Source organism: Lissotriton vulgaris, chromosome 1_1, assembly GCF_964263255.1.
Source record: "Lissotriton vulgaris chromosome 1_1, aLisVul1.2, whole genome shotgun sequence".
In the NCBI taxonomy this organism is placed as follows: domain Eukaryota; kingdom Metazoa; phylum Chordata; class Amphibia; order Caudata; family Salamandridae; genus Lissotriton; species Lissotriton vulgaris.
The window spans coordinates 1,117,284,435-1,117,303,213 of NC_141685.1; positions in this window are offsets into that span (position 1 = coordinate 1,117,284,435).

The following is an 18,779-nucleotide window of genomic DNA, read 5'->3' on the forward strand; positions in this document are numbered from 1 at the left end:
GTGCTACAATCGTGTGTAGCATTCTCCACACACACATTCATACATACCATGCAGCTTTTTCGTATACCATAGTAGCACTTACCCAAATTATGTTGGGCGCAGGCTTCTCAGTCAGCAAGACGCTGGGGCATACTCTCCTAACCAAAGGATAGTGGTGAGGTAAATATCTGTAATGGCGTTGGTGGAATTAGCATTAAAAATAGAGAGAGCCTCCAGCGGGGTAAAATAAGGTTCGTTAAGGTCCGCGGTTATTGCGAGATGGAAGCGGGAGTGCTACTTACTTATTGTGAGGATGCTCCCTACCAGCAAACGAACTGTCTCGCCTCCCGGCTTGTGGCTGCTGTTCTAGCCGGAGCCGGTGAGAACATTGTTTATTTCATTATAGTGCGTGACGCTTGTGATGTCATACCTGGAAGTGGTCCCGTTCGTGACCCGAGTGGATGACGGGAAATATAGTCTTTAGCTTCATTTTCGTGCTGAGTGACGGAGCTGCCTTAAACAGGGGTTGTTCGTACGAACTGCTGTTATTTTTTAAAAAGCATATCTATTTGTAATTAGTACTGTCACCTATACATGCAGTTTTAAAGACACAATATAGCCTTTTACTATATAGTGGTATGATACCCGGGATTCTTGCCATTTCAAAGTATATTCATGGTCAAATTTTAGATACTCAACGTACCAAAGTGCAATGTCGCACAGGCATATTGAAATATCGTACCGAAGTGCGATGTCACAATGACCCATTGAAATTATGGCACAATGTGTACACATATTTGCAACATGGTGATAATCCCCGCTTAGTGCACTTCTTATGACTATTTGTAAAGGACTTGAATAGAGATCGGTCTGTAATCTATAGGACCACAGCGGCGAGTTCCTGTATTATTAGCGACTATGTTTTTTAGCGTGAATTTACTTGAATCAGCACTGGGGTCAGTCATTGACAGGATGCACAGAAGACATGGTTATGCACATCGGGAGACTTATTGTTGCAGACTTACTAAAATCAGTCTGCATTGTTCAATGTAAAGTTCGGTCCATTCAGTGATCACAGAAGGGACTTCTATAGTATCCCTAATTCTTAGTCTAAAGCTGTACTATTGTACTTGGGTTGAGGGTCTATCAAACCATAGTATCATTTTATCAGTTGTGCCCATGGTATGGAATCATTAAGGCCCATAATGTGAGTTTTGAGACGGTAGACTCATCTCTGTTCTTTCTCTAGTAGTATTTTTTGCAGGTTATTGCCCGGCTTAATTTTCTCGATCACAGTCCATTTTATATCAGTGTCCTTATGATTTTTCTCAACAAAATGAGCTGTGAGTCTGGTAGCGGTGATTGCCCTCCTTATTGTACTGCTGTGTTCACTGATACGTATTTTTATCTTCCGGGAGGCCATCCCCACATAGGACAATTGACATGGACATTTGATCAGGTAAATTACTGCCTCCGAGTTGCAATTTGTGTGGCATCTTTGTTCCCAAGGTGTATTTAGGCCAAGATCCAAATGTGTAGTGTGTTCAGTAAATTCACATGCCACACATGTCCCGCAAGGATAATGTCCCATCACTGGAGCGGTATTCCAAAGAGTTATTTGGGTATTTATTGCTGGTTTGAAGCTGTTGGTATGCACCAGTGAATCTTTTAGGCATTCACTTCTTTTAAAGGAAAACATCGGTTTCTCATATTCCAGGTTATTGGATGTCATGATGTTCCATTTTTTGTTTATGATCTTTTTGATCTGGTTTGACGAAGAATTAAATGTTGTTACACATATTAGTTGCTGTGGTTCAGTTCTCTCATTAGTTTCGAGTAGAGACTCCCTCGGTGTGTTCCGTGCTCGCTTTCTAGCATTTTCAATTATTCTGGATGGATATTTCTTCTGTTTCAATTTATATGTCAGAATATCAGCCTCTTTTTTGAAGTCCTTGACGACAGAACAGTTTCTGCGAATTCGCAGGAATTGGCCCACGGGTAAATTTTCTCTTAGGCTCCTAGGATGTGCACTGTCAAACCTTAAGAGACTATTCTTGTCAGTGGGCTTGGTGTACAGAGAGCTGGACAAACTTCCATCCCTGGCAATGATGTTTATGTCCAAGAATGGTATTGTTTTTTTGTTGTAGTTCAGTGTGAACCGAAGGTAGGGGTTGAGATGATTTATCCATTGTTCGAAATTCTGCAAGATTGTCTCATCCCCCTGCCATATCAACAGGATATCTTCTATGTACCTGTACCACCTGCAGATGTTGTTTGTGTAGGGGTTAGGAGCCCAGATGTTCTGATTCTCAAAGTGGCTCATGTACAGGCCCGCTAGACTTGGGGCAAATGTACTGCCCATAGATGTACCATGGACTTGCAAGTATATCTGGTCTTCGAATTTGAAAAAGTTTTCTGTCAGTGCGAGTCTAATGAGGTAGACTGTCCACTCGACTGGGGCTGACCATTTCCAATCTTCACTCTGGAGTAAATTTTGAATCACTTCTATACTCTCAGTTTGTGGGATACTTGTATATAGTGCCTCCACATCAAGGCTTACCAAAATGTGTTGGTCAGGGTCGAACTCGATGTCCATGATCAGATTTAATAGATGTTTTGTATCTTGTACATAAGATTTAATGTGTTTGACCAAAGGGCGTAGGAGCCAATCTGTGTACTGTGAAAGAGGCTCCAAAATTGATCCACAGCCAGACACTATAGGTTTGCCAGGTGGCGGTATTTTCCCTTTGTGGATCTTGGGGATTGTATAGAACAGCGAGGTCCTTGGTTCCTGTTCGTTAAGGAATTTATGCTCTTTTTTGGAAATCCACCCCCTTTCCAAAGCGTCCAATGTTGCTGCGCTGATGGTTTTTCTCAGCCTTTCAGTTGGATCTCTATTGATTCTCTGGTAGAATTTCTCATCTTGCAGAAGGGAGAGGCATGCGGTTTTGTATGCTTCTGTATCCTGTATTATTGTGGCACCGCCCTTGTCAGCAGGCTTAATAGTTATAGCTGCATTTTTCTTTAAACCTTCCAATTCCACTCTTTCCTTTCTACTCAAGTTGTTGTATGTTGTTGTGTTTTGCGGTAGCGATTCAATTTCTTTCACTACTGCTTCCTCAAAGGCTAGAACTTCTGGTGGCATGAGGTTCGTCGGTGGTACAAATGTTGACTTGTTCTTTAAGTCTGTATAGTTGCCTTCAGTGATGGCTACATCTTTGTCTTTGAAGAAGGTTTTCAATCTGATTTTCCGGAAGAATTCTCCCAATTCACATCTTAGATTGAATTTGTCAAGGGATGTCGTGGGAACGAAGCCCAAGCCTTTCTCCAGTACTTTGACCTCGTCTTCTGTCAGGACAATTTTGGAGAGGTTCACAATTATTCCCTCATTCCACTCGGTCCTGGTTGTGGTTGGCCCTTCGTCGTGCTCCTCGTATTGGGTGTGGTTTTCTCTGTTTGGTCCCATGTGACTTTCCTGTTGCTGTTGTTCCCCCCTCTGCCCCGTCTGCCTCTTCTTCCGCCCTGTGATAAAAAATGGTTGTAATTGGGTTGAAAGTAAGGTCCCATAGGGTATTGTGGCGGTCCATTAAAAGGTCCTGGGGCAAAAGGTACTGGCCACTGATACATTTGTGGTGGGCCATAACTCTGATTATATCCACCTCTACGAGGACATCTCTGTTTCTGATTCCAATTCTTTTTAGAACTATCGCTTGAATAGCCACCTTGGTCAGAGTCAATGGAGCCTGAATCACTACTTCTAGTGGATCCTGTGTCAGATAGTCGCTCGCCCTGATAGTCATCGTTGATATACGGATATACCTTTTCATGGCTGAACTTTTTCAAGTCTTTTTGCAATTTGGAGATTTCACTTTGCATTAGGAAGTCTTTATGTTCTGTTATCTCTTTATTGACTTCCTCTAGTTTCTTCTTGTAGATGGCCAACTTTATTTCTGTGAGAAGGTGATCTTCACTTGTCTTGATTTTAATTAGCATGGCTTCAGACAGGCGTTTGGCTGTGTTGATGATTAGGATAAGCCAATCCCTCGAACAGCGCCAAGCTATTAATGACCACTCCTTTTTGAACAGTGGGTCATCCAAAAAGATCCTTGGGGCATTGGAGACCAACAAGCCTGTTGGTGCTGCATTCCCCCTTAAATATTCTGTCATAATTGCTCCATGAAGAAGGATGCGCATTTGATTGCACTTCAACTCCTTCAGTTCATCCCAATTTTGTGCTTGGGTCAGACTCTGATTGATATTCGTGTCTGATAATAATGATGGACCAGCCAAAATTGCTGAGGCATCATCATCCGTATATCCTATGCCCATTAGATCGGCCATGGCACTACTCGGTCGTGTGTGTTTAATGTGACTAAAAACTGCAAGAAACCACTAATACTGATAATACTTCAACTTCCAGAGGTTTGTGACACTGTACTAGACAGTATTGAAAAAAACCCACAGCTGTACGCTGCTCAAAAGGGTGGGATTAAACACTAACTCACTAGGGGCGTGTATGATATGCTAATCATATCTATATATATGTGGTGGAAAGGGGCAACACTAGTTGTTTTTAGTTACCCTCACACACCCTAGTGGTGTCATGCTTCATCATCGGGTCACCCAGACTCCTACAGGTCGGGGTGGGCTCAACCACAGTGTTGGGAAGCTCTTGTGATAGTGAAGGCAAGTGGATATAAATAAAATACCTCAATCAGACCCCTGGTATCCCTTTATTCATGGGCTCTTTCCTTTCTCCTTCGGCCGTGTATCCTGCACCCTGTAATTTTTTGATCCCCCGGCTGAATCCTGTGGTAGATTTACAGTATTTTGTAAACGACTCCCCTCTTGTGCTGTCCCTCTCCCCACAGCCCCACCAGCAGAGAACTGAACCCTCGCAGCCGCCCACCTACCTCTGCCTCTCTCTAGAGCTGCACAGCTCCAGCGCTCAAAACCCTTCGGCGAGGGTACCACCGACGTTCCTGTTGCTCCTTTCTCAGTCCCCTCCTCAGCTGTTTCCACTGCCACTAGTGCAGTGCAGCTTGTCAGGACAATTTTGGAGAGGTTCACAATTATTACCTCATTCCACTCGGTCCTGGTTGTGGTTGGCCCTTCGTCGTGCTCCTCGTATTGGGTGTGGTTTTCTCTGTTTGGTCCCATGTGACTTTCCTGTTGTTGTTGTTGTTCCCCCCTCTGCCCCGTCTGCCTCTTCTTCCGCCCTGTGATAAAAAATGGTTGTAATTGGGGTGAAACCCAAGTACAATAGTACAGCTTTAGACTAAGAATTAGGGATACTATAGACGTCCCTTCTGTGATCACTGAATGGAACAAACTTTACATTGAACAATGCAGACTGATTTTAGTAAGTCTGCAACAATAAGTTTCCCGATGTGCATAACCATGTCTTCTGTGCATCCTGTCAATGACTGACCCCAGTGCCGATTCAAGTAAATTCACGCTAAAAAACGTAGTCGCTAATAATACAGGAACTCGCCGCTGTGGTCCTATAGATTACAGACCGATCTCTATTCAAGTCCTTTACAAATAGTCATAAGAAGTGCACTAAGTGGGGATTATCACCATGTTGCAAATATGTGTACACATTGTGCCATAATTTCAATGGGTCATTGTGACATGGCACTTCGGTACGATATTTCAGTATGCCTGTGCGACATCGCACTTTGGTACGTTGAGTATCTAAAATTTGACCATGAATATACTTTGAAATGGCAAGAATCCCGGGTATCATACCACTATATAGTAAAAGGCTATATTGTGTCTTTAAAACTGCATGTATAGGTGACAGTACTAATTACAAATAGATATGCTTTTTAAAAAATAACAGCAGTTCGTACGAACAACCCCTGTTTAAGGCAGTTCCGTCACTCAGCACGAAAATGAAGCTAAAGACTATATTTCCCGTCATCCACTCGGGTCACGAACGAGACCACTTCCGGGTATGACATCACAAGCGTCAAGCACTATACGGAAATAAACAATGTTCTCACCGGCTCCGGCTAGAACAGCAGCCACAAGCCAGGAGGCGAGACAGTTCGTTTGCCGGTAGGGAGCGTCCTCGCAATATGTAAGTAGCACTCCCGCTTCCATCTCGCAATAACCGCGGACCTCAACGAACCTTATTTTACCCCGTTGGAGGCTCTCTCTATTTTTAATGCTAATTCCACCAACGCCATTACCGATATTTACCTCACCACTATCCTTTGGTTAGGAGAGTATGCCCCAGCGTCTTGCTGACTGAGAAGCCTGCACCCAACATAATTTGGGTAAGTGCTACTATGGTATACGAAAAAGCTGCATGGTATGTATGAATGTGTGTGTGGAGAATGCTACACAAAATTGTAGCACATGTATGTGTGTGTTCCTATGGGAGTTTTTACTGCAATTGAGACTGCGACCACTGTTTTGATATTTTACTTCACAATGTCACATCATTTGAGCAAAATAGTGTGTGATATTTGACACTAACTATTGGGTGTCACATAATGTAAATGCCACTATACAAAAGGTTGAGTGACATAGAATGAGAGCACTCGTGCTCTCCACAATTCTAGCATGTTCACTGAGAAGTCAATGAGCCACGCACGGGATTTTACACAAGAATATGGGTAATGTCTTATCTGATAATGTTTCTTTTGCCACAATTTTTCCGCAGATGGAGCCTGGCATCTCACAACATTATTACCACACAAACACGAGGAGAAGCTACTCTTCCCTCACTACATTGATAGAGTAGGGAATCCCACCTCTTCAGTATCCCCACACATAAGGGGGTCTCTTCACCTTGCCCTGAAGAAAGTCCGGGACCTTTATGGCCACACATGGACTGAAACATGTCGGCACTTCACTAGGGTCACAGGACCATAAAAATCCTTGTAAGACCCAATTTTACTTATTTTTTTAACAACCCAACCAGACCCATGAATAAAGGGATACCAGGGGTCTGATTGAGGTATTTTATTTATATCCACTTGCCTTCACTATCACAAGAGCTTCCCAACACTGTGGTTGAGCCCACCCCTACCTGTAGGAGTCGGGGTGACCCGATGATGAAGCATGACACCACTAGGGTGTGTGAGGGTAACTAAAAACAACTAGTGTTGCCCCCTTCCACCACATATATATAGATATGATTAGCATATCATACACACCCCTAGTGAGTTAGTGTTTAATCCCACCCCATACATAGGTTTTTATCCCTATGCGCGCTACCTACAGTGAACTAGTGGATCTCGTAGTAGGTTTCCTTTGGAGTATTTTTTGTTATGAAGTATTTGTGGGGAGGACGTACTCCATATACCCTCTCATAGCCCTTAGGACCTCTGGATTAAGTTACAGTGGCCCGTTATTGTTCAGATTATGAGAAGTAGAAACTTAGGGAGAAACCTGGCAGCAGAGCAAGCACGGAGAAGACCACCCTGTTACCAGCGTTCTGTCTTAGTGACACGGAGACACACTACAAGCAGAGCCACTGGAATTATCTGTTTCTGTACCAGTGAAATTTCTTCACATAATTATGGACTTGCCACATAATTCATCATCTGCTGCATAATTTGCACGATTAACAAATGTTGTTTTTCTAGCTCAAGCAGGTCAAAAGTTACTTAAAACACAGTGGCAGCCTCCTCAGCACAGCAAATACAAAACTTATATGTGCCATGATATGAAGCAGCGAGGAGGATGCCCCCGTGGGGCCAGCTGCACTTTTCCATATTCCCAGGAGGAGTTGGAGAAGTAAGTGATTCTGTCTACTTTTGACACTGAGCAATGAACAGGCTTGCAGCAGCTTTTCTGGGCTGATGGGGATGGAGTTTTAGGAGCTTAGGGCCAGATGTAGGTAAATTAGATTTACCGATTTTTAATTACCGAATTTTACCGATTCGGTAATTAAAAATTGGTAAATCTAAAGGGTGGATATGTAGGTATTTCCAGATGTGGAAATACCGAATCTGTAACAATCGGTATTTACCGATTCTGTAAATACAGAATCGGTATTTCCCATTGGGAATCAATGGGAAATACCTATTCTGTAAATACAGAATCGGTAAATACAGAATTTTGCAAGGGTGCAGGGGGTGTCACTTTGACACCCTCTGGCACCCCACAAATAGGCATGTGCGCCATGTGGCACACAGACATGCCCTAAGGGCATGTCTGTCTGTCACATGGCTAGGTGTGCATGCACACATGTGCATGCACTCCTGAATTCGGTATTTTACCACACAATAGGATTGTGTGGTAAAATACCGATTTTGTAGGGCCTTTGGGACTCAGAAGAGTCCCACCTACATCTGAGATTTACCGAACCGGTAAAAATACCGATTCGGTATTTTACAGAATCGGTAAATTTACCGAATCGGTAAATTTACCGATTCTGTAAAATTGTGCCCCTACATGCCAATCCTTGAATACCGGTCGGTAACGGCCGAAAATACAGATTTTAGGCCGTTACCGACCGACCTACATCGGGCCCTTAATCTTCTTTATAGATATAAAGTTGAATGATAATTGCTTAGTTTTCGCTAGTGAAATTGTTATGTATAATTTCCTTCAATTTTAATGAAATAATGAAAGAAATTAAGGCATATGGGTTGTTGTTAGTCCATTTTCGATATATTACCCAGTGGTGGTAGCAAATGGCTAGTTAAAGTTAGGTCTGCGTTTCCATAGGAACAGCCCTTTTGGTTTGCTAATAACTTTTTCGCCGTTTGACAAACCTTCATGAAACTTTCCAAACAAGTGCTGTGTTTTTTGCTTCGTTTCACCATGTAAAGTTTTGGGGTGATTGGTCAAGCAGTGGCCGAGAAAATGGTGGGGTGTCTTAGGGCTTCTGTGCTTAGTGTATGATGGTAGAAAATTGTGTTAATCGATAAAGATGCTGAGATTTCCTAATTTTTTTAAAACATGGGTGAGTTACATTTCAGTTTAATTATACTTTCCCCTTCCGTTGTGAGAGCAATCTTAGGTTCACAAAACCGCTTTTGTTATTTGAAAACCTGTTCTTAATCTAGTTATATAAATATTCTTTTTTGACTGAAAATGATTCTGTTAAGATCAAGGAGGCGACAGATATGCTCCTTCTTCTTCACTTCTACTGATAATAGTAACATATAGTAATAATAACCACTGTCAACTTATTCCAAGAGGCAGTTATTAACAAACATTAGTTGGCCCATAACAAATTAACAATCCTGTATGTAACCAGTCCAAGAACACAGATACTTCAGCACTTCCTTTTTCTAAATGCAGAATCTGTATCATTCGATTTTGAACAATGATTCTGTTTCACTTCTGCTTAAAAACTGAAAGAAAAAGATAGGCGCATTTCAGAAGTTGTACGAGATCTTCCAGACTTAAGTAAAATATTTTGCATAAGAATTAAGCAGATACAAACATTCCAAATTAGTACAGAATCAACTGAGACTCAGAATAAAAAAAAGATAAGCAGCATCTATTATGTATGAACTGACACACACAACCATATTGAAGTAAAGACCTTAAAATACCACCCCATATTCCTTAGTTGGGTGGGAAAATAGCCATCTCAATCAACCTGCTTTTGTGAGGGTTAATCCTACCGATCATTTCGTTATTAGCATCTTAACTTTCCATCACAGGAGCTAGAACAGTTTTCATTCTTTCTTGTCCCAGAGATGAGGATAATTGCTCTTTAAAGCTTGCTAACCACCAAGGAAGAGACATCCACCACTGACTTAAAAAAAATATTTTAAAGGTCGAATACTTAGAATGTTTTGCCAACATCATGAAATAAAATCTTTAATATTATAGCTTTCATCACTTAATCCTTGCCACAGCAGGAAAAGGACTCCACCTACAGGGCTCGAAAAATCCACTCAACCACTCGCTATGGCGAGCCAGATTTCTTCAGGACGAGCTATTTTTAGGTTCTACTCGCCCTTTCTAGTGATTAGGAAGACAAACTGACTTTTTACCTCTTTCTCTGAAGGCAGGGCAGGTGTGACGAGATGGCACGATTTATAGACATTGTTATTGCTCACAAAGGGAATGAGCAATAGCGATAGCTTTGGATCTTGCTGTCTTGTCACATTTGCTCGCTTTCAGAGACAGAGGTCAAGTACATTATAGTTAGGTCGAGGAGATTTTTAAGTTACTAGACCTGAAGGACTAGTAAAAATGTAGGATTTTTCAAGCCCTGACCTACTGCACAACGGAAGGGGCCAAATAGGGCTCAAGTGTTTTCTGATTAAAATCGCAAGTTGTTTTCACGTCTGCCAGATGAACCCCTCTCCATATTTGAGTATGGTTTGAGACTCTTCGCAACTCATAGTTTTGGCTTACCCAGAATTGAGTGCCGACTAGATGAGATGAATACTGAAGTTATTGTTTCTGTCTGTGGTAAAAGTTGCCTGTCTGGCCTTAACACCCAGCCTGAGAGGTACAATGCCTGCGCGGGCATTGCACCGTCTTCCATACCATTAGAATTTGAAAAACTCTACTACTTGCCCTTTGTCTATCCACCCCTGAGGATGTTTGCATATCAATACATATCTGAAGGATGAGAAGGGGTACTTCTGATAGACCATTCTACCTGCAGATTCCTCATCATTGAAATCCTCCTAGGTGCTAGACTTTGTCAGAAACTTGAAACAGCTTTCCTCCCCCAACAGGTAGCATCTTGGCTCTGTCTGATCTCCGACTCCTCCCCAGTCGAGATGCCTCAGAGTCTTATAACATGCTACCTGGTGTGCCTATATAAATTTTTTCTTCACCCTTCAACGTGGATCTGGAGTGCTGTCCTTGTAATCTGTATTTGCTTTGTTTTTGATTGGTCTTTAAGTGTGCGTTTTGCAGTTAGTCTTGTTCCCGATATACTGCTTGACCGTCTCTCATTTTCATCTTCCTTCAGTAAGCTCCAGGATGACTTTGACCTGTTCAGATTAATGGGGCTGCCTCTCCTCCAGGTCTCTCTAGGTCCAGCTACCAGAGATATCCAAATTATAGATGGCACGTGAAAAAATATCCTAAATCATGTAAATGATTTAGCATATTTTTTCACGTGCCATGGAGTCTCATGTAACACAATTTAAAATGATTGTGAAAAAACGGATATAAGGAGTTTTTGCAAATGTATCCCAGTTTGAAAACTAAGTGTATCAAGGAATATATGACAGTTGTGTTTATTTTCTTCTACAGTGAATTAATTCCCCTGATGAAGGGCATAATGCCCGAAATGCATTGGGCCAGCTATAATTTGGATATTTGAACAAATGAACAAATGAAATTTTGAAAAATAATGATGAAAAGAAATAATTGAATGTTTTCAATAAACACTTTATTTTGAAATTACGAAGTACAAAAGGAAACTTATTGTGTAGTGTGCATCTGAGGACGTCATTCCCGTCTGGAATAACGCTACCATACCCCTAACTTTTTGCCAGATACATGATGCCAACTTGACTTAGTGTGCCCTGGGTCCCTGTCAATCTGGCCCCCAGGGCCTGTGTCCTTTCCCAAAACAGTACCTTTGCCTCCACAATTGGCACACCCCTGGGGCACCGGTAAGTCCCTTTTAACCCCTCCCTTGCTGGTGACGGAACCGTTCCGTCACGCCTCTCGGGTGGGCTGTGCTGGTGACGGAACCGTTCCGTCACGGCCCGCTCGTGGCGCCTGCGGGGCGCTGATTTTGCACCTGCGTGGCGCGTTCTATTGAGCGGGCGGGGCCGTGACGGAACTGTTCCGTCACAAGCACAGCTCACCCGAGGGGCGTGACGGAGCGGTTCCGTCACCATCTGCCACCATCAGACCGGTGTCTGGACCCCTGGGTAGAGCGCCCTCTGCTCTCTGGGTCCTGAGACTAAGCACATCCTGGGCAGAGGTGTCATGCCTCCTCCCCCAGGATGCGCAGGGTCCACAAAGGGGAAGCTTCAAAGGCTTGCTACCTTTGCTAGCTACCCCCAGCCTCTGCTGCTATCAGCAGCTGGCTCCCACCAGTTCCCACAGTCTTTTTGGGCTGGAGAATCAGTGGGAAACCTAGAGAGAAAGGGAAGTGTGCCCACCTTTGCCAACCCCACCCCTCTGGTTGGGTAGGCGAAGTGAAGCACACATCTCAGTCCCCTCCATCTTAGAGATGGGGGACTCCCCATTCAGGACGAGGCCAATGCCTCCGCCACTAAAGTGTGGCATAAGAAGGGATGTAGACACCCCAGGGAAGGGACCCATTGGTCCCAACCTGCACACCCCGTAACAGCCCTAAATCTAGGAATTTAAGAGCACCCTTGAACCTTGGTCCTTAGATTAGATGACCTACGAATAAGGACCAAAGAGACATGCTACAGAGGAGACGACAACGACACCTGCTTTGGCCCCAGCCCTACCGGCCTGTCTCCTACTTCAGAGACCCTGCGAACTGAAACCACCAAGTCCTGCATCAAGCAGCCTCCAAGAATCTCAGAGACCTGCCCTGCCTTTGAGAGACTCTGGTCTCCCGAGGACACGGATTGTCTAACAAAGCAACTTCAAGGACTCCGGATCCAGGCAGATCTGCGTCCCCAGTGCAAACTGTACCCAACACCCACGACCTAGTTCGAGTAACTTACCTATCCCGTGAAGTCTCCCTGGCAATCCTGACCTCGTCTGCATCGGTAGCTGACCTCTCCAGAACCTCTCTCTCGACTCCTGCAACCTTTGTTCTAAAGGTCCCCCGGCCACGACCGGGTCCAGCTGAGAAACCCTGACACCAAAAGGCACCCCGGCATCCATCTTCCAATGACCTTGGGGAGCACACCTGATGGTGGCCAGGTGTCCCCCAGCAATCCAGCTTACCAGCCCCACCGTTGGTCGCCTTCGTCCAACTTCCTGGTCCATGCCTGCAGCCTCTTTCCTAAACCGACAACCTCCATTGGAAAGCATTGGGCGCCCAATGCTGATTTGCGCCGTGCACCCGGCTGCTACTGGTGGTTTAGCGTTGGTGCTGCTTGGTGGCGCTCCCTGTGCTCACCTCAACCCCATGACACTTGCCCCAAGACCGAGTGCACCTACCTACAAACCGTGCCTCTTCGAGGTATCTACCGGCTCCATTGGATAACATTGGGCCAAGTGACCTCTGTACCCAGCAGCCACAGTGCCGCTAGTGGTGGTGCAGTATCTACGTGGTCTTGAACTTTGCCCTGTTTTGTCCTAAACCCTGAAGCCCTAGGGAAGCAAGTTGAGTACTTACCTGCAAATTGTTTAACATTGTTTTCCTAGCTATCTGATGAATTTAACTGTCTAACTGTACCTTTAACAACCTTTGCTGCCACTCCAGTAAGAAGAATCATCAATGATTCCTTAACTACTGGAATATTTCCAGAAAAACTAAAAAATTCATACCTACACCCTTTACTGAAGAAAACAAACTTTGACCCGCTAAACCCTGACAACTACAGACCCATTACAAATGGACCTTTCCTGGGCAAACTGATCGAAAGAGCAGCGTTCGCCCAGATGTCACAATTCATTGCAGAGAATTACATACTTTCAGACTTCCAAACATGATTCCGTCTGGGAAGAGGCACTGAATCTGCTCTCCTTGCCATCTGGGAAGACCTGAAGAATACAGTTGACCGCATCGGGGTGCTGCGCTACTCCTCTTGGATTTCTCGGCTGCCTTTGACACGGTTGACCATGACACTCTGAAATAAAGACTCTATGAAGCCGGCATAGAGGGAACTGCTCCAGACTAGATTGCGTCCTACCTTTGAAACAGAACTAATGTCATCCATACCCCACCTTTCTCGTCCAAACCATACTCCACAAAAGCAGGGGTCCCTCAAGGCTCTATCATCTCGCCCATGCTTTTCAACTTCTACATGAAGTCATTACCGGAACTGATCAAACAAGTTCACCTCACGCGCTAGAACTATGCATATGACCTGCAAATACTCCTTCAACTGGAATGCCCCAAAGACATTGGAAAATCCCCAATTTTTAGTTGCCTCAGAGTCGTGGATCAGTGGATGACTTGGAGCCATCTCAAATTGAATGCTTCCAAAATGGAAATACTCATTTGTGGCGACTAGAAACATTATGACCCGCTTGCCACCTGGCCTGATGAATTGGGATGACCGCCTAAAGTATCGAAGGAAGTAAGAGACCTCGGAAGGACCATGGACTCCAAGCTGTTGATGAATGCCCAAGTGGAATGGGACCGCTCTTCATCAGGAATAAAATCACAAAACACATTTAACAAAGGAACCTCCGCTCTAAAGGGGCATCTCGCCTCAAAATCCCAAGATACAAGAAAACAAGCATTGGCATAGCCAATAGGTCTCGCCTTTGGGACCTTATAAGTATTTAATTATGCAGCACAATATCCTTGGTGCACCATAAACTGTTGCATGGCTAAACACATAATGTCCCAAAGGCGAGACCTATTGGCTATGCCAATGCTTGTCTTACCAGGCCTCAAATTTCTGCCAAGTGTTTTCACTAGCTGTAAAAATGCTATGCTTACCCTTCAAGCTCTTACCCCAGTGACTGGCAAAGGGATGCAACGAGTTTCTTACGACCTCTCATTACAAGCATGCAACACATACCTTTTATTTGAGGGAATGGCTCAATAAGGAGTTATGGTTTAATCCCTTATTTCAAGAACAAAGAACTTGCTACCATTAACCCTTCTATTGTTTAAGGAACTGCAAATGTGAAGTTAAGTGTTTTTTGAGGGAGATAAAGAACACCAGTAAGAAACAGACATACTTGAACATCAAGTTTAATGTTAAAAATATACCTAGCATATTTTGATTACTCCCTAGAAGCAGTTTAAGAATGAAGTGTACATGCTTCACATGGCTGCTTTAAATATATTTTCACTTTTAGTCAAATCGGAGCCCAGCAACACCTTTGATATATGGAAAATAAATGTAATTTAAAAAAAGGAAAATCTAAAATTTGTTATTTTCATATTTCTTTTTGCTTGTTACTTTGCGGATTCTGGAAAATACGCCATTGACCTATTAAGTAAGGATTTATTAAAAAGGCAAGGCGTCACTTCTTGTGACCTCACTTCCTGTGTCGTCATTTGTGATTTTCATATCATAATTAGTCCCTCCACTGTTTGCTCAGCCTGTGGGCCGTCTTCAACATTATTTTCATGAGCTTGTCTTCATCATCCTTCAAACATGTTCAGCACATTAGGGCACTTGGACGTATAATGCTGTGACAGAGTGAACCTCACACCGCTCAAGTCACCCCCATCTCGTGCTGCCAGAGCACGCAGCTGTAAATAATGGTTAGTATGCAAACTGTTTAGTAGGCATTGAGAAAAGGCATCCATTAGTGTGAATGAAGTTCCTAAGTGGGTACTTTAGCCGCAAACGACCGGCATAGCAATAAGAACAACGCCACTGCAGAGGTCACTGTTATTAACTTACAAGACTAGGAAAGGAATGGGTCCGTAATGAAAATGTATGGCGTAGAACAGAGTGGCGGTGTTGGCCGGGCAACGCTGGGGGCGTTTGCATGTAGCCGTGTTTGTTTTCGCTCTGAGTGCCGGGTTGGGATCGGGATTGAGGGGGGTGAGTAATCTTATGTGGGAGACAACTGGAAGGAGGGGTCCCCCTGAGAAAGGAGCGAAGCTTCTTTCCTGGAAATTACAAAGGAAGGCAAACACGCTAACACTGCATTCTTGCTCAGGTGGAAAATATTAGAATCTAACTGATTCCTACTGTCTGGGTATTTGCTCTCAGTCATTGCTGGGGCAGATTTATGTGCCAAAATGGAAATAATTTAGCATGCATGGCCGCCGTACCTTCAGCGGTGCAGATGAAACTGCCGAAGTAGTTGAAATGCTGTCATCATCGTTGGTTCAGTGAAATACTACTGCCAATGCTTACAACGTAAAGAAAAATGTGCAGGTTTGTTTTTCAGAATGTATTTGAATGCTGAGCATATTAAGCTGTAAGATTCACAGGTTTCTAGACGTTAAATAATGAAGCGAGGTATACAGGAAGACCTGGTACTTGTCTAGAAATCAACACCAGTCTTAATTGAAAAAGCCACAAAGCGAATAGAGTGAAAATGGCTAGTCCATCCGTTACTTCACCGGCTGGCGAGTGGTGCGTGTGCTCGTGCTTGGGAGAGCAGTCTTCACTTTTCAAGCACTGAATTCGTGCTTGTGGTGCGCCGCTGCTCGCTACTGCAAGGTGGATGCCGCCACAAGCATGAGTGCAGTGCCTGAAAAGTGAAGACTGATGGCTAAAGGTCCTCCGAGAGCGGAGCATGCGCGCTGCCTAGGCGAGACCTAAAAAACATGGGTGGCACATCCTTCTCTGTTCAAGCAGCCAAACTATGGAACTCTTTACCCCCCAACATAAGATACACCGACAACCACCTTATCTTCACAAAACGACTCAAGAATTGGCTCTTCCCCATATAAGCACCATACACAAACAGAAATGTACAGCATATCCCTCTGTATATAAGCATTTATTTTCACGATAGATATATACCTATCTTTGTGTATTGCTTTGTATAAACATGTACAATAATTATGTTGAATAAAAAAAATGAAAAAAATATATTCTTCAGTCTACATGTACTTGCTTCCATTGTGCCTCCATGTACTTGGATCTTTGTGTCTGTTACTTTTCTCCTGAAAAAGCATATCCAATGCACTACCCTATTTCTCATCCTGTACCTCTATCAATATCTTTAATTTACATATACTTACCTTCTTTATGCATCTATAAACTTTCAATGTATTTATGGATCTATATAATTATCGCTTTATTCTAATTTGGCATTTCCAATGCACTATCCTATTTCTCAGCCTATACTTCTCTCAATATATCTTCTAGCCCAACTTTCTGACTCATCTCAAACTACTTTCTACAACTCTTTGCAATGCACTATCCTATCTCTCACCCTATACATCTACTCTCTCATTTATCCCAAACTCCATACCACTACTTTGATCCCCAAAATAACCCTTGCTAGACTATCTCCTACTCTACCCCTCCTTGCATAATTTGGCCCTTCTTTTACTATACCGATCCCCCCAAAAAACCTCTCTAACCTCTTCCCTTCCAAAAACCCTTTTTACTCATCCAAAAGCCTCCTCCTACTGCTATGACCTAAAAAAAACATCCTTCACTCTTCTATCCCTCCACCGTCTTTTTCAATCAAAATAACAGACTAACATGTTCACTTCTCAAATTCCATATTCAACTATACTAACTCACCACTAACCCTTTATGGGTTCGAGAGTAGCGTGCTACTTGCCAATAAAGCTTTTCAACATCTCATCAGGGTTACAAGAGCTATATAAATGCAAACCTTTTTTCCCCTTTTCTACCCCTCCACAACCCTTCTCAATCCAAATAACTGACTAACATATCCACCACTCAAATTAATTTCATGTTTCACCATATTAATTCAACACTTATCCTTCTGGGTTCCAGAGTAGCGTGCTACTCACCAAAAAAGCGCTTCAAAACCCCATCAGGGGTAGCAAGCACTATATAAATACAAACCTCTTTCCCTCTTCTATCACGCCACCTACCCTTCTCTATCCAAATACCTGAATAACATATCCACCACTCAAATTGCTTCATATTTCACTATACTAATTTTCAACACTAATCTTTTATGGGTTCTGGGGTAGCCTGCTACTCATCAGAAAAGCGCTTCAACACCCATCAAGGGTAAAAGGTGCAATATTAATGCAAACCTTTCTTCCCCCTTCTATCCTGCCGCTATCCTTCTCACTCCAAATAACTGACTAATATCCACCACTCGAATTACTTTCATATTTCACCATACTAATTCACCACTAATCCTTTATGGGTTTCCGGAGTATCGAGCTTTAACACCTCCATCAGGGGTAAAAAGCGCTATATAAATACAAACCTTTTTTCCTCTTCTATCCTTCTTCTATCCTTCTGAATCCAAATAACTGACTAACCTATCCACCACTTAAAATGTAATTGCATGTTTCACTACACTAATTCAACACTAATCCTCTATGGGTCCGGAGTAGCGTGCTACTCGCCAAAAAAAGTGCTTTGACGCCTCGTCAGGGGTAGTAAGTGCTATACAAAGGCAATTACAATACAATACAATACAAGTTGCCATGCAGTGGAGGCCCTCTGCGAAGGTTGGCTAGTCCCCTTTCAATTGCCTATTGTTGTTATTTGAGTGTTCATCTGTTACTAAAGGTAGAGTGTAAAAAACAGAGACAAAATAATGCAAAATGTGCCGCATTATTTGCCTTTTCTGATGTATAATATAGTCAACCCTGCCACATAAGTTGATTCTATCCGTCGCATAGTTCCAGTGGCCCTGACTACAAGTTGCAAGTTAACTTCTTGATTTAACTGCATACAAGTTTCAGCTACGACTGTGCACCAGGCCTATTATAACCATATAATCTCCAACAACAAACAGTGCAGCTGACCCTGGTAAGGCACTTCAATTTCCTAGTTTTAACAATCAGTCCAGAAAAAGTGCAACACACGTCCGGAGCTTGCCACACTTTAGCTCCACTGTAAACACAGATACCCAATGATTTTCCAAAATGGAGGGTGCACAAAAGAATACAGTTCAACCAGTCTCCAAAGGTCTTCGAAAAAACTTTATTGTTCAAATTCTTTTTTTTTAAAAAGCCTCAGCAACAGCCAACGCGTTTCGTTCCGGTGGAACTTCGTCAGGGCTGAAAAATGCGAAATTTAAAATATACTGAGTATACATAGAGATACAACATACAACATATACATGGTACATATACAAATTACGTAAACTTATATACAATTATATATACAAAC